This window comes from Astatotilapia calliptera, chromosome 3, assembly GCF_964374335.1.
Source record: "Astatotilapia calliptera chromosome 3, fAstCal68.1, whole genome shotgun sequence".
In the NCBI taxonomy this organism is placed as follows: domain Eukaryota; kingdom Metazoa; phylum Chordata; class Actinopteri; order Cichliformes; family Cichlidae; genus Astatotilapia; species Astatotilapia calliptera.
Window position 1 is genome coordinate 28,411,249 of NC_137424.1, and position 22,027 is coordinate 28,433,275.

The following is a 22,027-nucleotide window of genomic DNA, read 5'->3' on the forward strand; positions in this document are numbered from 1 at the left end:
GCTAATTGGTGTGTGTTATCTGGCTTCATGGACAGATAGAGCTGGGTGTCATCTGCATAGCAGTGAAAATGTATGTTATGTCTTCTAATGATGCTGCCTAAGGGAAGCATGTATAGTGTAAACAGAATTGGTCCTAGCACTGAACCCTGTGGAACTCCATAATTAACCTCAGTGTGTGAAGAGGACTCTCCATTTACATGAACAAATTGGAGTCTATTAGATAGATATGATACAAACCACTGCAGTACAAACCACCTGTAATACCTACAGCATGCTCTAATCGCTCTAATAGGATATTAGGGTCGACAGTATCGAACGCTGCACTGAGGTCTAGCAGGACAAGCACAGAGATGAGTCCACTGTCAGAGGCCATAAGAAGATCATTTGTAACCTTCACTAAAGCTGTTTCTGTGCTGTGATGAGCTCTGAAACCTGACTGAAACTCCTCAAATAAACCATTCCTCTGCAGATGATCTGTTAGCTGTTTGACAACTACTCTTTCAAGGATTTTTGATATGAAAGGAAGGTTGGAGATTGGCCTATAATTAGCTAAGACTGCTGGGTCTAGAGATGCTTTTTGAGTAAAGGTTTAACTACAGCCAGCTTGAAGGCCTGTGGTACATAGCCAATTATTAGAGATAGGTTGATCATATTTAAGACTGAAGCATTAATTAATGGCAGGACTTCTTTGAGCAGTTTTGTAGGGATGGGGTCTAAAAGACACGTTGATGGTTTGGAGGAAGTAATTATTGAAGTTAACTCAGAAAGATCAATTGGAGAAAAAGAGTCTAACTTAACATCAATGGTACTAAGAGTAGCTGTAGATAATATTACATCTGTGGGATGATTATTGGTAATTTTTTCTCTAATGATAAAATTGTTATTTGTGAAGACCTGACCTCTGACCTTGAGATCACCTTGACTTGAGAAGGTCACAGGACTCAGACTTATACATTATTTTAAGTAGCTGCACCTGTGGTATCAATTTCAGAATCCTACACAAGTTATCTGATTCACAAACTTGGGTGTTGATGCTGCCCGCCCGTCAGTCAGCGTAGCCCCAAAATGATGAGGAAGATAAGGAACATTTCTTTGAATTAAAATGTTTTCTAATTTATAGGGAAATTGGTGAAATTAACATGGAAAAAGGTCTTTATTTGCATAATTTTCAGCTTAGAAATCTGAACTTTGTGGCACCAGAAAAAGAGCGATTCAGAAGACCCCTATGAGCAGAACACCAAGGGAACAGTTCACCCTGCCCGGGATAGGGTCACTGGGGCCCTGCCCTGGAGCCAGGCCTGGGGAGGGTGCCCGCGGGAGAGCGTCTGGTGGCCAGGTCTTAGTCCATTGGGGGGCCCGTCCGGTCACAGCCCGAAAAAGTGACACGGGCCCATCATCCTGTAGACCAACCAACCCCACAGCTTGGGCTCTGGAACCAGTCCCCTGGAGAGGGCTTGGACTCTGTCTCAGTCTAGTTGTCCCTGGTGAGAGGCGGGCTGGAGTGGGTATCCTAGTTTCCCCTCAGGTTGCTGTCTGTACGTGGTGAAGAGAGAGCTGAGTGTAAAAGCAAAGCTTTCAATTTACCGGTCGATCTACGTCCCTACCCTCACCTATGGGTATGAGATGTGGGTAGGGACTAAATCCTTGGCTCCTAGGTGAGGTGTACCGGGCACGTCCCACCAGGAGGAGGCCCCGGGAGAGACCAAGACCACTGGAGGGATTATATCTCTTGGCTGGCCTGGGAACGCCTTGGTGTTCCCCTGGGCAAGCTGGAGGAGATGGCAGTAAATGGTTCTTAACAGTGCTTTTCTACTCTTCTGAGCACTCAAAGCGCTTTACACAACTTGTGCATTCACCCATTCACACCCATTCGCACAAACACATTTCCTTAGTGCTTTCTAACTAACATTCACACAATTCAATTCAATTTTATTTATAGCGCCAAATCACAACAAAAGTTACCTCAAGGTGCTTTATGTTGTGCAGTATATCCTATAATAATAGATACAGATGATAGATATCTATGTTTTTAGATATAAATAGTGAAACCAGCATTACCAGAAGGATATCTCATATGTTGATCTCCTCAGTAAGGAGTGTTTGGTTGTTGTGTCACTGTAACATCACGAGCTGCAGAGCTGCTGCAAGAAACTGAATGGCTTGAATGACCTTATGTCCATAAGTTTACAACCGAACTATATCTTCTGTGGGTATTTAAATACTTAAGGAGAAAATAAGAATTAATTTCTTTCAGGTTCCAATGTAAAATAAGTAATCTATATAATATATCAGGCATTACCCCTTTTTGCTTCTGTTTTGGTTTTAAAAAAATGCTGAAATAGGAGAGAAATGATCAGACTATCAGAAAAGAAGGAGCATGTGCCTCTGTCTGCTATCATCTGGCCAAACCATGGTCACACTGCCACCTGCTGGGACAAAGATGTTACGACAGCTACAGGATTGTTTAGAAACTAGATAGGCCTATTTAGTTGAAATGAATTATTTTAGGGCATTTTCAAATGAAAGTATTTCAATATGTAGTAAAATGATGTATAAATTATTTTTTTAAAAGTATAAATTATTTCACACAAACTTGATCACATATAAATATAAATGAAAGTCAAATCTCCAAAAACCGGTGAACCCCAAATCAACTGTGTAGTATATTCATTTCATAATTTTTCAGCACTAACCCATGATATTTTAGAAGGACATGGTTTCTTTATATATATTCTAATCTTAAGCACTTAAAGTGTTCATGACATATTCATTCAATGCTTCAAACATGGGGGCTAGGTGGCGTGTACTGTCTTACCCACGGGCACTTTATCATGCAGAATGGAGGAACCTGGGACTGATCCACTGATTTTCTGAATATTGGATACGTGCCCCTCTTTCAGAGCCATAAACATTACAGGGTGTATAACCCACTTAATAAATAATTAAATAATAATAATGTTAATTTTCTTAGCAACATATTCAGTCATGGTTGTAGGTGCACCCAGGAGAGCACGCCATGTCATCACAGAGCCTCGGTTTATTTTAACATAAATGTGGCAATTTCAAGTTTGACCTGATGATGGCAGTGGTTTTTCACACCTACACTGCCAAAAGCCAGTTAGTTAGAAGTGTGTGTGTGTGTGTGTGTGTGTGTGTGTGTGTGTGTGTGTGTGTGTGTGTGTGTGTGTGTGTGTGTGTGTGTGTGCACTATAATCACATCTTGACAAAAAGGAACGAGGATGAAAAGATAATGTTCTTGCAATGGTCAACACACAGTACTGTGTAAATGCCTTAAGCCAGCCTAAAAGTCTTTATTCCCTTATTTCCTAGGACTCAAAGTTTTAGTCTAACCTTTGACCTTTGTGAGGAGTTGTGCTTTCTGAGTGCTCTTGTTATTTTTAAAGTGCTATTGACCTACAGATCTCCAGGCTTTCTGAAGGTCTTTCAGAATTTACCATTGGCTGCTTTTTCACTTACTTCAGTCCAGTCCTTGTGCCTGAGCATTTTCTTGTTTGTTAAATCACCTAACACCTAACTCTGTATCGTTTAAGCATTAAAAATGTGCTTAACTCAAAGGATGAATCCTCACTGTGGAGGACAAAAGAAGTGTAGTGGTTTATACATTTACCAAACGAGCAAAATATTGCTGGTTCAACCCCTTAAGGAGTCACGAATCCCTTTATGGCCATGTCAGGACGATCTGGTGCAAAAGCTTGCCAAGTCTAATATGCAGAGTTACCTGTTGTGGTAACCCCTTGTGAATAAGGGAGTAGTTGAATTTAGCTCCCACTATGCAATACCTAGGAAGTGTTTAATCGGCAAGTACTTCAATTTTGAGCAGAGCAATGATCCCAGACACACTGCCAATGCAGCGAACATACACCTGGATAAAAATGTAGTCATGGATCGGCCTCCCCAGAGAGCAGATCCAAGTCTGGGATCATTCGGAGATAATCTTGACACGGAAACAAAAGGTAGCCAATATCTGAAGAAGGGCTTTGGAATGTCCTTTAAGAATTCTTGAGAATCGTTTCCAAATAATACTTAAATATATTACCAAAGAAATTGCCTAAGAGGGTTCAGGTTGTTGAAGAACAATGATGATCATCTTAAATATTGACTTTAAAGGTGAATAAAAGTGTACAAACTAGAATTTTATTTAAATGTATGTTTGCACATTTTCATCATTGCACTTTTTTTTCTCATTTTTGTGGCAAAGTATACAGAAACAAAGGTTGGCTCAAGACTTTTGGACGTTATTGTAAATCCAATTAATGGCTGCAAGAGAAATTAGGAACAGGAAAAGGAAAGAGTTGTATGGATGTATTTTGACCTCTGATGAATGTTCTAATCTTCGGCCATAACATAACTTAGCAATTTGCAACACCAAGCACAAGACTGTGCCTAATTACTCTGCTGGTTAATTTGTGTTAAAAAACAAACAAACCTAAAAACCTTTTTCTTTTAGATACTGGATGCTACATTGTTTTCTGTATGTCCATGGAAATATTTATACTGATATAAAATAAAAAGAAATCTATTGTATAAGAGTTATAGGTCTAACACAGAGTGCTGGGCCATTTCCTTTAATATAACTTCTCTAATATCTCTGACAAACTACATAAGGACTCAAAACAGAACTCACAGAAGGAAGTAGTTGTTCTTTGTTTGGGTGTTTTTGTTGTTTTTTACTTAAAGTGAGAGTCACTTGATATGTTGTCAGTAGCAAGTTCATCAACAGGCAAGCATTCAATAAAGCTCAACAAGTTCAGAGACCAGCAGACAGAGTAGCATTAACTAAGGTGTCCTCTAGCCAGTAGCTCAGGAAGTCTGTCCCAGCTGACAGTGGGCAACAGTAGAGGTGAAGTTTGGACAGGAAACCAGTTAATCATTAGCAATTTGTAAAAGCAGTGGTAGTTAAGAAGAAAAAGACAGAACTGGGCCAGAAAATTATTATTATTAAAGAGTCAATTATTTACTTTTAATTCCAAATGAAATTCCAATGATAGCTCAACCATAAGATTCTTAGTTGGTGCATCGAGGGAAAGCCAAACATTTACATACAGCTACAAATCAGTTGCATATATACTTTCAGAATCGACCAAATTATGTGTTATTTATTTTAAAAGTGTTATTTCACACAGTATGTAAGGAAGACTTGGCAACTCGTAAAGCTTAGAAGAAATGAAGAAGAGACAAGAAAAAGTTTCACACGCTTGTATTTTTGTGGTGTTTATTTTGGAGGATAACACATAACACAAAGCAAAGAGACATTACACAATCAAAGGACTTTTCAGTGGATTGCTTCAGGCTAATAACTAGCTTTGGATCAGTTGAGACAGAGTTGCACTAATTACAAAAATCATAAAGCCACATTGGATATGATATTATCTGATAAAGCAGAACAAAATGAAATGATGAGCAGGCAGCTGGTTTAAAAAGTGCACTCGTCCAGCATTTTCATGATGCTATCGACCCAGGAGAGAGACGGATCCATACAGACTGAACGACCTTTTTTGGTAATGAAGCTGAAACAAAGAAATGCTGCTGTTATTATCGGTTCTTTTTTCTTTTTTTACTAAAAAAGTACAAATAACAAAATTTTCCAAAGTGTTCTATTTCAAATGGAAAGTTTAGCATGAAAAAATGTCCTTATTTACATAACTTTCAGTTCAAAAATGTAACTTTGCATCATGTGCATAATTTTAATTTTTAATTGTACAAATATGCTGTTACAATGGTCATACTGCGCATTTTTCATTACAGTAATTTCAGCCATTGTGTTAAACATTATGACAAGAAATAGACCCAGATTTCTTCACTTACATGGCACCAGGCTTTAGGCATCGGTGATCAGTCAGGTAATACGACTCCACAAGGCTTGCTGTAATTCTTCTTGGGTAAAACTTGAAGCAGCAGTTGTCGGGACCATTTCCAGCTGAGTAAAGAGCATTAAGATCAGACAGTAAAAAAAAAAAAAACATACTGACGACCATGAGTGCTACCCCTCATCTTCCTAGTAAATACACACATGGTTTACATTTCAAAATCCACCTCGCCTTGTTCTCAAGTTTTTGCATTCCCAACACTTTTAGGAAAACTTCTGACCTTGAGTTCAAGGTCACCGGGATTTAGACTTGCCTGATATTTTTAGTATCAGTTTGAAAATCCTTCACAAGTTATATCGTTCACAAACTTGGCTGCTGTTGCTGCCTACCTGTCTGGCAGGGTAGCACCAAAATGATGAGGAAGATTAGGAACATTTCTTTGTATTAAAATTTTTCGAAAGTGCTATATTTTAAAGGGAAGTTGGGGAAATTAACATGGAAAATATGTCTTTATTTACATAATTTTAAGTTCAGAAATCTGAACTTTGAATAAAGCCAGCTTCAAAATTCTATCTCAATAAATATGTACTTTATTTTTTCAAACAACTGCCTTCTAGTGTGTGCAACATATGATGAAAGCAAAGTATCCAAACACGTAAAAACTGATCAGAATATGAAAACAAACAAGTTTTTTCATTTATTGATCACTTCCAGATCAGACAGAGGTGCAGTGGTGATGCAACCTGACCTTTTATTTTGTTTAGAACCGGCACTAAAGTAATGAAAATATTAATGATGTGAGGATTCTGAGCAATGTGCAATAATTGATTAGTGCTGGTACAAAAGAATTCACAAACTATTCATCCATATCGTGAAATCAGCACCCTTACTAGATCTCTTATGTCGAAAACTTTGGTAAGGAAAGTTCAGTTGCCGTTTCACTCTATCACAAGGATGTGCAGAGCGTCTGTGAGAAACCTTCTCTGACGGTGTGTTGACTCTTGGGAGCTTCACTACAGGAGAAGTAGTTGCCGTTGTCTCATCCAGGTCTTCTAAGGGTTGAAATACAGGACAAAACTATTTAGCTGTATACAAAGAAAATAATGCAAAAAAAAAAAAAACAACCCACCCCAAAAAACAACTTTCTTGTTTTTAACAATTCACAAAGATTCAGGTAGCTTTGGCTAGTGTTTTAATGATAATAAATCATTTTAAAAACTGCATTTTATATTCACATTCTTCGTTTATGATGGGGAAAATACTTGTTAAAGCCAACTTAAAAATTCTACCACAATAAATATGTACTTATTTATATAAAAACTCAGTAGACAAACCTTCATAATATAACACATAAATGGGTATTTTATATAATTTCCCTCCAGCAGAATGTGTGAAGGTGCCACTTCAACACAGGCCTTCTGCTGGACTAACTCACTGTTACCAGGAAGATATTCTGCTTGGTTAGGAGCATTCAGTTGTTGTGTACCTCTAACATCAGGAGCTGCAGAGCTGCTGTGAGAAACTGTCTCTGAGGGTGTGGTGACTCCTGGGACCTTCAGCTCCACTACAGGAGAAGTAGTTGCCGTTGTCTCATCCAGGTCTTCTAAGGGTTGAAATACAAGACAGCAGTGTTTAATTGGGTGGACTTTCAAACATATACTAAAATGTCTAAAAACACTATAGGCCCTCCAACACATGGTATATTCCAGGAAAGGTGACACCATTTTCTATAGAACTAAATAGTCAGTAGTTAGTGGTTTGGTACATGTTGATCTCCAGAGTCTTGAATGCTCTGGAGTCTAGAGCACTCTTGTGTAGAGTCTTAATTCTGGTTTGAGCAGGGATGAAAGCAGAAAGGAAGCTTACTTTTTAAGCTTGTGTTGGTGGAGTTGGTTTTATTATCAGGGATGTAGACTGCTGGTACACTTGATATCCAGTTTATGTCAGGTGGAGGCTGAATACAAAACCCTCTCAGCAGGATTTCCTCATCAGAGATGCTCGTGCTTCTTCTCTGCACAAACACTGGAGATGAAAAGACATCACCTCAAAACGATCATTATATTTGAAATATGATATATTATAGGAGGAATAATTTTACATGAACATTTTCTATTTAAAACACCAAAAGCAAAGCTCTTACCTGGAACAAGATGCGGAGGTAAAAAGAAAGCAATCCACATGATGTTCATTAGAGCTACGATAATATGAGTCCACTGCATGTTTCTGTGTGCTGCTATAGTGCACATGCACCTGGCACTGTGAGCACAGTAACAGATGGTGTGCAGTAAAGACATGCTGAAGGATACATCAGCAGCCCTCAGATATTTTAAAATAACTTCATCTCTCTCTGCGGCTGTTTGTGGGTTTCTAAATTGAGCAGTTTGTCATTTAACCACCAACAACCAACAGCACGTGATCATCAGAGTGTCTGGTCTTCAGAGCACAAAATGTACCATCAGTGCAATTAACCAGCTAACCGGGCTATGCGCTTACCTGCTGCTCTCTGGCAGGTAGCTCCATGCCCTCCTGGGTTTTAAATGCACCTTAGAACCACGGTCGCACTGCCACCTCTTGGTACGAAGATGTTACGACAGCTACAGTCCGGTTTAGAAACCAGGGCCCGTATCCCTAAAGAATCTTTGTGCAAAAAGTGGCTCCTAGCAGCCAAATTCTAAGAAAATTCTCAGAGTCATGACATTTTCTTAGAATTTCCCCTAAAAGTGACACGACAATCCCAGTTAATATAAAAGCTATTCCTCAAGATTCCTAGCGCTTAAAAGGGCTCCTAAGGCAAGATCTGCTAAGAGCAGGGAAGAGGACTTTTCGTGGCTTAGGAGTTCCCCTAAGCAGCTGCACAAAATGACCAACAGAAGAGGCAGAGATGTCCTGCAAACACTGGATGACAGGGAATTATTGAGACGCTACAGATTGGATCGTGCAGGAATCATGTTTGTGGTGGATCTCCTTAGCGTTGTGGCGTCGAGTTGGTGAAGTAATTGCATCTCTATTACACCGGAGACGAAAGTAATCACAACCCTGAGGTATTTGGCAACCAGGAAAATGCAACAATGCAGCAGTGATGACTTGGGTCTGTCCCAATCCTCTGTCAGCAGAGTCATCACCCAAACACTGACAGCTTTGTCACAACCTAATATTGTGACACATTTTGTTTCATTCCCGCTGGATGCCCGCACTTTACACACACATAAAAGGGCATTTATGGACATTGCAGGATTCCCTGGCGTTGTGGGTGTAATTGATGGAACACATGTGAGAATAATTGCACCATCAGAGGACGAGGCTGTCTTTGTTAACAGGAGGAATTTCCACAGCATCAATGTGCAAATAGTCTTCAATGCAGCCTGTAAGATTTTGGACATTGTGGCTAAACGGCCAGGCTCCACACATGATGCGAGAATGCTCTCCGAGAGTGGCATCAGACAGCTTTTTGAGAGACGCTATGTGCCAGCTAATTGCCACTTGTTAGGGGACAGTGGCTACCCATGCAAACCATGGCTCCTTACACCTTACCTCCAGCCACGCCAAGGGCCCCAACTAAACTATAACAGGTAAGCCAAACAATACAAAAATCATGGAAATGAAATGCAAGCAATATGTTAGAGCATCCAAGTAGTGCAATATTTCCATCAAATAATTAAAGGTCTCTGTATTCTATTGTAGGGCCCACAAGACAAGAGCAGTGGTGGAGCGTGGCATAGGCCAGCTTAAGAGGCGCTTTCATGTTCTCCACGGAGAGGTGCGGCTGAGGCCTGAAAAAGTCAGCAAAGTCATCATAGCCTGTGCAATATTACACAATATTTGCAAGGTTAGACAGATTGCAGAACCTCTGGAGGATGGCGATGAGGATGGTGGTGAAGAAGATATTTACATTCCACAGGGGAACCTAGCCCAGAGTGGACTGCCTTACAGGGCAAACTTCACAAATTTACATTTCAGGCAAGCTGTAGCCCCATATCTTTTGAGAACTTGTGATGGTATTAAGAACTACCACAGTTTTACTGCACATCACCTGCAATTGTTAAATGCAAGACACAGAACACAATCTGTAAATGGTTTATTTTTTAGGTGTTCAATTTTAAGGCGGTAGTACTCCTCCTGAAGGGAGAGGACTTTTTTTTGTTGTTCAAACACATCAATTGTGAGTTGCAATCTGCTCTCCTGCAGGGATGCTGACGGAGCAGGTGCTGCGGATGGGAATGGTGTTTGATCCGCCGGGCTATCCTGATATTGTGTCCCAGGCGCGCCTCTTGCCTTGGCTAGTGACAGTTGGGCCAAATTTTCCTCGTAACATACCTTTATGTTCGTTCACCAACTGGGCCAGCAACAAACCTTGCTCCTCAGTCCAGTTCGGCTTGCGAGTCCTTTTTTTCCCTCCATTTTCTGTGTTTGTAGGATATTTGTTAACAAGCCTTTATAAATAGACCAGCCAGCAATCACAGACATTGATAAAAGCTGAGCCATGTTACCCTCGTTAAGACCACACTGGACTTGTAACGTTGTGATTTCCACTTCATTAAGGACAGCCCCTTGAGATAGGCCATCTTGTTTTCAATGGGATCCATATGGGAGTGAAAGTACAAAATATGCCAGCTAGGATATTAATATGAGCAAATAAGACACGAATCATTATTTGAACAGGGTGTAATGAGTTTAAGTTTTCACATATTTTAGATTCTAATGTTAGGCTATAACCCCTATAGCTTACTATTCATTTTCCAGATATTTTCTTGAATGTGAAATATTATTTACAATTACAGTCAGCATAAGATTAGAGTGTATAATTATGTTTATTGATTTGAGGGTACATCCTTTGCTCGTTATCACCAAAAGCTCATTTCCATCAAACTTGTAGGATCAACCAATCACGGCTTTTGAAATGATGACTCATACCTAGCAACGGGGTCAACCACACCTCCTCACTAAGATAGGATTTCCCATCCATTCCTTGCTCAGAGTTCACTGAAAATGTTCTGGAATCACTTCTAAGCTAAAACTCCTGGCAAGGAGCTCTCTGAGAGGATTCTCAGAATCTTTAGGGATACGGGCCCAGATCTCCAGTTGAGATTATTTATTTAGGACATTTTTAAATGAAAACATTTACATTAACAGTAAAACAATAAAGCTATAAATGAATTGTGATCACATATTAATATAGATGACAGTAAAAGTCGAAAAAGGGGGTTGAAAAAATCCAAATGGACTCTTTCTCTGTAGAACATTCATATGTTAATTTTTTAAGCACTAACCACTGATAGTTTGTAAGCAGATGGCATATGGCAGGACTTTTGAAGATTTATGATTATTATTTATTTAGTATTTTCTAAACGTATTAAAAAGCACTTAAAGTGATTAAGAAACATTCATAGAGTTCCTTATCTATCACACGAACACTGTATAGTACAAGAGTGTATATCTTATCTACCATTAAATGAGGCGTTGTTGTAGCTCAGAGGGGAGAGCAGGTCATCTACTGTTTAAAAAAAAACCTGTTTCAGTCTGCATGCCCAAACTCCACATTTCTCTCCGATGTGTTAATTAGAATGTGAATATTAGCTAGAACACACTTTGGCAATGAATGAGTGTGAATGAGGTAAATTGTGTAAAGTGCTAAACCAGAGTAGAAAAGTAGAAAAATTCTTTTACAGCACTTTGGTCAACAGCTGTTATTTTTACATGTGCTATAGAAATACATTTGACAATATTTGATGACCTGCTCTACTTTCAAGGAAATAAAGAATCCATAATGTATATAAAAAAGTATTAATATCCATTTTCTTAACAACATATTCAGCCATGGTGGGAGTGGACCATAACCCAGCAAGAACAAGGATAGCTGCAGTGGACAGTTGCCATCACAAAGCTTCAATAACAATTTGCAGAGTAAAATTTGTAGAGTAATTATGAAATTTCAAGTTTGGCCTGATGATGGCAGTGTTTTTTCACTTCCACACTGCCAAAAGCCAGTCACTGTTACACAGAAGTGTGTGTTAGTCTTATTGTCGTTTGAATAACACATTTAGCACAGAACAGCTCTTTAGCTGTTGTACAAGTGTAGTGTCACGGTCATGGCCACACCACATGTGCTAATCATTAAAACCTTTGTATTACCCACAATTGTTTGTGGATCAACTTCAGACTTCACAACAACAAAATAGTTTGCCTTGTGGGAAATGTGTAACTAGGATGACTAAGCACTGACCTTGACCATCATTGTTAGAATCCAAGGTAAAAGTTGATCTTGGAAAAATATAAAAATATATCAAGAAACCATGTTGTTGTGCTTTCTGAGTGCACTTGTTAATTTTAAAGTGGTCCTGAGCTTCAGTTCTCCAGGCTTTTTTTTTTTAAGTTTTCCTTTCACCACTTTGTCATTTATTTCAGTCCAGTCATTGTACCTTCCATTTTCAGAAAAATGTTTTCATGTTTGTTAAGTCACCTGATGCCCACTGATTCCCAAGGAGCTTTTTGTCAAATCTTAGCATTTCTTTATATGGTGAATAGTGTGTCCCCCCCCCCCCCCCCAAAACAATAAAGAAACTGGACGGCAAGCATAAAAAAACAGTCTACAGAAGATAAACAGAATCTGAAAGTGTTAAGAAATAGAAAAAATCCAGTAAAAACTTGGCAAAGAAGGTCTGAGTGCTGCATCTGCACCCTCGATTCATCTAGCTGTGAGTGGCTCACTCACATGCTGGGCCATCTGACCTCAGGAAATCCCATGATAGGGTGGGGCTAGGTATCATGATAAGCTCAACTGAAACCTTGGCTGATTGTAAGCTACACCCGTTTTCACACCTTGGCTCGTGTGATTAGGTAGAGGATCATTAGGGGGCATTATGTTTATATGTTTCATATGTTGTTTGTTTAATTTAAGACAAAAAAAAATTAAATGAATGAGAGGTAAAACTTGAGGGGGTAGGGACAAATAAGTAAATACTTCAGCCTACTCCTTTTCAAACAAATAATGGAATGATATTTTGTAATGATTGTGAAGGCACATGTTTGAAATGTTTGAAATAAAAATGAACTGAACTGAACTGAATTAGGGGGTTGATTTTCCCTCTCCGGGGGACACTCCCACAGGGCTTAAATCTGGGACTGTCCACCATTTGACCCTAGAACTGAAGAAGCTTCTCGGATGAGAGGCGGAAACATCTTCAAGGAAACTTACAGAAGTCCAGATGCTTTTCTTTCCAAGCTCCTTAGACTACGATGACCTGGATGACTGAGAACCTTTACAGAGAGATATAGGTCAAAGGTCAGGCACTGGTATAAAAGCAGGCTGATGTCAGCATGTTGTAATAAAAAGCATTTAAAAATCTCAAAATGTTTGTGTAGCTCTTGTCCTTCGAGGGCAGTTGTGCATTCTGAGTGCTCTTGTTATTTTTAAAGTGGTCTTGAGCTTCAGTTCTCCAGGCTTTCTCAAGACATGAACCACTTTTGTGTACAAATAACAGACAACTTAGCAAAGAACCTATTTTAAATTGTATCTTTGTTATTAGAAGCCTGTCACAAAACAAACGTTTGTTCTTATTATTTTAATTACTTATTTTAATTACTTTAATTACTTAATTTTAACTACAACAAATGCAAAGGGCAACAACACAATTTGACAGGAAAAAAAATCTGCATTTTATGCCCACTGATTCCCGAGGAGCTACTAGTCAAAGCTTAGCATTTCTTGATATGGTGAGTAGTGTGTTCTGAAAAAAAAGAATGAAAATGGACAAGAACAAAACAAAAATCGAAAAGCATAAAAAAAACTTGATACAGAAGATCTGAGTGCTGCATCTGCACCTTCGATTCATCTACTGCATCATCAGAAATGATCTGAGTGAAGCCATCAAGAAGCCATTCTTAAGAAAAGGAAAGTAGGAGAAAAGCTGAGGTATGACAAATTACACAAGAGCTAGAGTATCAGTATTAAAAGGCCTCATGGAGTTATGAATGCAAATTGGAAATGTTTTATTTAAATTAAGTCAGTATGTACAGAGTCAGGTCAGGAGAGAGGTACAATAATGTGCTTTTACAGACATCTGGGAAACATGGTGGGGCTTCTGTCCTGGTTTGAGGCTTTGTTTCATTTCACAGGAGTACGCTTTGACAATAAACTGGACTGGGTTAAAAACACTACTGCACTCTACAGGAGTAAAGAATCAGCTGAGAGTAACTCCATCTATACATTACCATGTGGAAAGTGTTTAATTGGCAAGTGGCTTCAATTTTCACAATGATCCCAGACACACTGCCAATGCAGTGTAAGTGCACCTGGATACAAAATTACACAATAAAACACCATAAGGCATGAAATGGCCTCCTCAGAGTTCAGACCCGGTAATATAGATCAAGCAAGTCAGTTTAGGCTCAGTGTAAATCAGGAAAAACTGTTTATATTTAGATACTGGATGCTACTGTCATGGTCCTCCAGTCCTCTCTGGTGTTGTGTTTTCGTTGTTCCTCCTTCCTCTTCACTCCTTCTCGCCAGTGCGGCTCATGGTCCCCGCCTTGATCCTCCGCTCCTGGTCGCAATTACTCACCTGCCTTTCATCACTTGTGATTGGTCCTGGCACTTTAGGAGGAACATCCTTCAATTGGTTCAGGAGTATGAAAGGAATCAAGCAAACTAGTGGATTAGAGTAACCATCTCCATTTCAACCAAAGATGCAGACAAAGCAGACTTGTTCCCAAGAGTTTGCACTAGTGATGGCCAAATGAAGCTTTCCGAAGCACTGAAGCTTGTATTGAAAAACGGTTCATTACTCGAAGCTTTTCAACACAGTCCTTTCCGGTGACATCTGGTGGTGAAAATTTTGAAGAGCAGCTTGAATCTGCAAAATAAAACGGACTGCTCAATTATCACTGCTCACTCAAGAGTGGAGTTCTCTCTGATATTGGGCCACCGTTCCGTTGCTTTGAACATGTAATTGGTTTTGTTTTCTCGATTGGGGGGCTGAAAAAAATGTAATGCGTATCTGCGTAATACATTTTGATCAATAAACTTTCCCTATTTAAACATGCACTATGGTGGCCTTTCTTTGCTCATAACTCCTTGATGTTGGTAAATACAATAAGTGAGCAATATATATAATATACATATGAGAATGCACAGCACATTATGGAGTATGCCCCTGCTGTGAAGTCCTGCCTCCATCTACTTGTCGTTTAATCACTGGACAGCTGGACAGGTTCATACAAAATATTAGATTAGGCCAATTGTCCTATACATATTTTTGACCTAGGGGTGGGATTGATTGTGAACTGGAAAGGGAAAATGCTTAGGAAGCTGAGTAGGGCTGCATCGTCACTGATTTGTAGAATCATTTTGATTCGATACAGGATCCGATTCAATTTGATTGGAATCTGGAAAGTTTTGCCTCAGTCAGAAATATTACAAGTCTGATCATTTAACAGTATATATCCATAATTTCGTATCTATTAAAAGAAAGCTGACACATGTGAGACTTAATTAGAGATGTAAACAGAGAGTTATGAAACCTGCAGCTGCAGAAGCCAGCGAAAAAAAAGAGGCAAACACAGCGCGGACCCGCCGACACATCAAAATCTGACTCTGACGGGTCGGGTCCGCGCTCTGTGTTCACGTTTGTATGCAGAATCCGTAAACCTGCTCCCAGTTACTGTTTTAGCTGCATGGTGTTTGACGACATGTTTGTGAGGTTTAACCTGAGATGCTGGCGTTTCAGGCATAATAACGTTAATTTACAAATCGACAAGGGATTTTAATGAATCAATATCACTTTATTCAATTTAGCATGGATTGTAATCAGAAAGGCGATAATCAAAACCCACCCCTAATCAAGAACTTGCAAAGTAAAAACATGATCAATGTAAGGTAGCCCTTTTGTTATTTACAGTTAACAAGAGGATTAGTGTTACTGTGCGCTGGCTGAGTCTGTTTCTTTTCTTAGAAATAGTTTCTCCTGCCCTGAAGAAAATCCACTTGCATGGAACAGAAGAGGCTGTGGAGTGCAGGAACTACACTGCAAGTTGGTAGATATGCAGGTATTCCTGGGTCCTGCAGACTATCACCTAAAAACAATAAACAAAATGATTTTCTAAACTGTGTAGCAATGTCATGTACGTATAGTGTCAAATACATTTTTGTAGTCTTCATCAGCTTTAATTCACATGGAAGTGTTCCTAAAGTCATATGCTGTAATGATATTTACATTATGAAAACATGATTTTGGACATTTCAAGTTTTTCACTTCGGCAGATAAAATGAATTGAGCAAAATCAACTCAAAATATTCCCACACGCCAGAACGTCCTCTCTTCCTCGCTGGCTCCATATCTGTCAGTGGAATGATCACCTCGTCGCTATCTGTCACCATCAACACACTCCACGAATCCCGTGGATGATTCACTTCCTTATATCTGTTTGAATCAGGTACCGAAGCAGTTACGTGCGTAATGAAGCTTCGGACGTCACTGGTCACGTGACTTTTGCCAAACGAAGCAAGCCTCGACACAGTGCTTCTGAACCAGTGTGTTGTTTTTTTCGACACACGCTCCGGAGCGTCAGCTTCAAGCGGGCCATCACTACTATAGACTTTATCAAAGTAGATGTCTTTCTGAAAGTGCTGTAACTAAGTTTAAGAATATAATCCACCCACTGTTATCATCTTCAATGCCCTGTACCAACATAGAGCAGAGCAGCTATCTGATTGCTACCCCCAATTTCACCTCCTCACTACATACGACTCTGGATACTGTAGCTCCTGTGAAAACTAAGGTCTCTAATCAGAAGTACCTGACTCCGTGGTATAATTCTCAAACACGTAGCCTAAAGCAGATGACTCGTAAGCTGGAGAGGAAATGGCGTGTCACAAATTTAGAGGATCATCATTTAGCCTGGAGAAATAGTTTGCTGCTTTATAAGAAAGCCCTCCGCAAAGCCAGAACATCTTACTATTCGTCACTGATTGAGGAAATAAGAATAACTCCCGGTTTCTCTTCAGCACTGTAGCCAGGCTGACAAAAAGTCAGAGCTCTTTTGAGCCAACCATCCCTTTAACGTTAACTAGTAATGACTTCATGAACTTCTTCACAAATAAAATTTTTATCATTAGAGAAAAAATTACCAATAATCATCCCACAGATGTAATATCTACAGCTACTCTTAGTACCATTGATGTTATATTAGACTCTTTTTCTCCAATTGATCTTTCTGAGTTAACTTCAATAATTACTTCCTCCAAACCATCAACGTGTCTTTTAGACCCTGTTAGGTATTTTAGTACCATGGGAGCATTTACTGGATATTGTTTTATAGTGACATTATACAGGAAAACTCTGTCATTCAATAAGGCCCCTTTGTTTTAGTTATTTTTCTCTTTGACCCAAGAATTGATGTGTGAGAATCACAGGCTGGTACAAGGTTGAAATACCACAGAGATCACTCCCTCAGCTACATTAGTTTCTAAATCTCTTAGGAGACGCCTGTTGAAGGCCAGATGGTTTGTTTCAGAATTCACTAATGAAAGAACTCTTTATTTCGTGCCTTGAAAATATGTCGCTGAGATAATCACCATTGTAGCTGAACTGATAAACTATACAAAGGGTGCTTCTTCACCCAAGGGCAGGAAGACGCTCCCTTATCTTGGTCTGTACTGGTTTAAACTGATAATCTGCTGTCTCATGAATTTTACCCTCTATATAAACTGTTGTACTTGTGAATAAAGTTGAGTCAATTTGGGAAGACAACCTGAAGCAGTCTCTGTTTTCTTGTTCTCCCAAGCTGCTCCCGAGCTCGTACTAACACGCTGAATGGCATGCTTGAATATTACTTGAGAATATATTTGACTGTGTTACAGACTAAGGGACATTCTCTGCTGATAGGTGAAGGTACATTCTCTGCTGATAGACGTCCACGCCTCGGAGGAAGCCGATCTGAATAATCAAGATGGCGCCAGTATGTTCGGCTCGCCGTCACTCCACCTGTTTTCTGGTTTTCTGTTTGCTGTTCATTGCCTTAACTGTGGAAATTAACTCGCTCCGGACTTATGACCGAAAAACTCTTTTTATCATCCGAGACTCGGCAGTGACAGCACCTTTGTCCTTTGTTTTTGATGGGCAAACAAGCAGTGCGCCTCCACCGCTCGATGGCATTCCGCCTTACCTACGTCGCACCTGGTTCCTCCCTCCCAAGCTACACCGGAGAAAACGCTGGAGAAGACGAGGGAAGCGAAGTGGTCTCCTGGCTCGTACAAAGGCATTCCTGTCACTTTCTTGCCTGGCTGATCCTCTCCTTGTACAAATGGGTTTCTGCTACTCTGCCACTGTGAGAGGCTCACTCCAACCCAGAGGACCCTGGGTGCGCACTGTCTCTCCAACTCCGCCTGGTGCTGCTCCTCTTTCACCGGTGGGCCCGCTTCTCGGCCCGCGCTTCCTTCAGTCGTCTGGTTCACTCCTCACCATGCCAGCGGTGGCGTCCTCCTCAGGTGAGCGACTCTCTTCCACCTCCGGCCCGAGCCTGATGCCTGCTCCTCTCCTGCGTGACTCTCAAAGTACGTCGCTGGTTGCTTCTGTTCCGGGTGTTGGGTCATCGGCTCCTCTCCAGCCACGGATCCGCAGACTTGGTATCGTTATTTCAAACCTCCGCCCACTCAGCCGCACATCAACCCCGATGACAGCTACTGATCTCACCTTATCTATGGCTTTGATCAACACTCGATCTCTCTCCAATAAGACGTTTCTACTCAAGGATTTTTTCTCTTCTCCTGAACTGGATTTTATGTTCCTGACTGAGACCTGGCTACATGCCGGTGAGACTGTGGCTTTCTCTGAGCTTCTTCCTCCAGGCTGTTGTTTTTTCAACTCTCCCAGGTCTTCTGGTAAAGGTGGAGGCCTTGCCTGTGTTTTTAAATCAGTTTATGACTGTCATCAGATTTCATCTTTCTCCTTTTCCAGCTTTGAACTGCAGCTTTTTTAATTGAACTCATCTACTCCATTACTGTGTGCAGTAGTGTACCGTCCTCCCAAATTCAACAAGGACTTTATCAGTGAGTTTGGGGAATTCTTATCAGGACTTTCAGTAGATTTTGATCATTTTCTTATTGTTGGCGATCTGAACATCCATGTGTGTTGTCCATCTAAACCTCTGGTTAGAGACTTTGTATCACTGCTGGACTCTTTTAACCTGACTCAGTGTGTGTCTGGCTCCACACATGAGAAAGGTCACACACTGGACCTCGTCATGTCTCACAGCCTGAGTATCCACGTCTCTGAAATCTGTGAGAGTGCGTGTATCTCTGATCACCTTCCTGTTCTGTTTTCTGCCACTGCAGATTGTTCTGTTGCTGCAGTTAAAGCTCCTTCACGCCGCCACCGGATCATCAATACCCATGTACCATCCCAGTTCTCTGCTGCTTTCAACAACTCTGAGCTCTCCACGGTGGACTGGATTGACTCCCTGTGTGCAGAAGATTTAACTGCTCTTTTTAACTCAACATGCACTTCTATTCTGGACTCCATCGCTCCCCTAAAATCACTCCGTCCCAAAGCTCACGCTGAACCCTGGATTACAGACTCTGTTCGTGCTCTCAGGCGCTCCTGCAGGTGTGCTGAGAGAAAGTGGAAAAAGGACAAGCTGCAAATCTCCTTCAATATCCTGAGAGACTCTCTTTTAACTTATCAGAAAGCTGCTAAAGAGGCTAAGTCCTCCTACATATCTAACCTGGTCAGCAGTAATGTCCATAAACCTCAGACTCTGTTTCGTGTTTTAAACTCCATTGTTAATCCTCATACGTCCACCTGCCTCACACCTTCTGCCACCCTCTGCAATGACTTTTTATATTTCTTTGTTAATAAGATTTCCTCCCTGCAGTCTGTCATTCCACCTCCACTTTTCAACCCCCGTGTTTCTCCCTCGTGCCACTCTGCCTTTAACCAGTTTGAGCTAATCTCTCTTTCCCAGCTGCATGAAACGGTCTGCAAGGTCAAGTCTACCAACTGTTCCACTGACGCTATTCCCTCTCGTCTTCTGAAGCAGGTCCTGGACTCAGTTGGACCTGTCCTTCTGGTCCTGATCAATGCCTGTCTCAGCTCTGGTTGTTTCCCAACACTTTTTAAGCATGCAGTTGTTCAACCTCTTCTCAAAAAGCCTAATCTGGATCCATCTATACTCTCCAATTATAGGCCCATTTCCAATCTGCCCTTTCTGTCCAAAGTACTGGAACGAGTTGTCCTCAGGCAGCTCCAGTCGTTTTTAGACAACAACAGTCTCTATGAGAAGTTTCAGTCTGGTTTTAGAGCTCGTCACAGCACTGAAACCGCCTTACTGAGAGTTTTTAATGATTTGCTTTTAACTGTAGACTCTGGTTGTGCTGCAGTCCTAGTAACCTTAGACCTGACAGCAGCCTTCGACACTGTTGATCACAACATACTGTTATCCCGCCTAGAACACTGTGTCGGTCTGAATAGAATAGAATAGAATAGAAAGGTACTGTTTTAAAGTTTTTCCAGTCCTATCTGGATAACAGGAGTTTTTCTGTTCACCTCGGTGACCTGTCATCTCCCAGAGCTCCTTTAACTTGTGGTGTACCTCAGGGGTCCATTCTAGGCCCCCTGCTGTTTATTCTGTATTTGCTCCCTCTGGGCGATGTGCTGCGCAAACATAATGTGTCCTTCCACACCTTTGCTGATGACATTCAGATCTACCTCCCTCTGAGGTTAGACTGTAAGGACTCTCTGCAGCCGTTATTCTCCTGTTTGTCTGACATTAAGACTTGGATGGCTCTTAACTTTCTACATCTAAATGAAAGTAAAACTGAAGTCATTGTGTTTGGGCTTCCTAAAGACCCCAACCTTTCCTTTGATTTTATGGGACCCCTAACTTCCGAATGTACTTCCTCCATTAAGAGCCTCGGTGTTACTTTTGACAGTGCTTTTAAATTTGATAAACAAATCAGCTCCGTAGTCAAGGGATCTTTTTATCATCTACGGATTTTAGCTAAAGTCAAGTCCTACCTGTCCAGGAACGATCTAGAAAGGGTGGTCCATGCTTTTATTACTTCACGGCTGGACTACTGTAACTCCCTTTATGCTGGTTTAGATCGTTCCTGCCTGCATCGCCTTCAACTAGTGCAGAACGCTGCTGCTCGCATGCTGACCGGCTCCAAAAAGAGAGACCACATCACTCCGGTCCTCTGCTCTCTCCACTGGCTCACAGTTGCTTTTAGGATTGATTTTAAAATTTTACTGTTGGTTTTTAAGGTTCTGAACGGTACTGCACCTCCTTACCTGGCAGAGCTTCTTAGCATTTACCGCCCCAGGAGATCTTTGAGGTCAGCAGACCTGATGCTTTTAGATGTTCCCAGGTACAGACTAAAGACTAGGGGAGAGAGGGCTTTTGCTGTGGCTGCACCCAGACTGTGGAACAGTTTACCTCCTCACATCAGATTCTCCACAAGCCTTGGAACTTTTAAAATTGCTCTTAAAACTCACCTCTTCTCATTGGCTTTTAGCAAGGTTTAACTTATTGTTTTAATTTATTGTTTTATCAGTGAGGTGTTTTATGTACTTGTGTTTTATTGTATTTTATATTTGTATTTTATTGTACAGCACTTTGGTCAGCCTCGGTTGTTTTTAAATGTGCTTTATAAATAAACTTGACTTGACTTGACTTGATCCACGGATTAGGCCCTGGAAGCCGTTTCCTTCAGACCCCATTCCTACGAAACTGCTCAAAGAAGTCCTGCCATTAATTAATTCTTCAATCTTAAATATGATCAACCTATCTCTAATAATCGGCTATGTACCACAGGCCATCAAGCTGGCTGTAGTTAAACCTTTACTCAAAAAGCATCTCTAGACCCAGCAGTCTTAGCTAATTATAGGCCAATCTCCAACCTTCCTTTCATATCAAACATCCTTGAAAGAGTAGTTGTCAAACAGCTAACAGATCATCTGCAGAGGAATGGCTTATTTGAAGAGTTTCAGTCAGGTTTCAGAGCTCATCACAGCACAGAAAAAGCTTTAGTGAAGGTTACAAATGATCTTCTTATGGCCTCTGACAGTGGACTCATCTCTGTGCTTGTCCTGCTAGACCTTAGTGCAGCATTCGATACTGTCGACCATAATATCCTATTAGAGCGATTAGAACATGCTGTAGGTATTACAGGTACTGCACTGCAGTGGTTTGTATCATATCTATCTAAT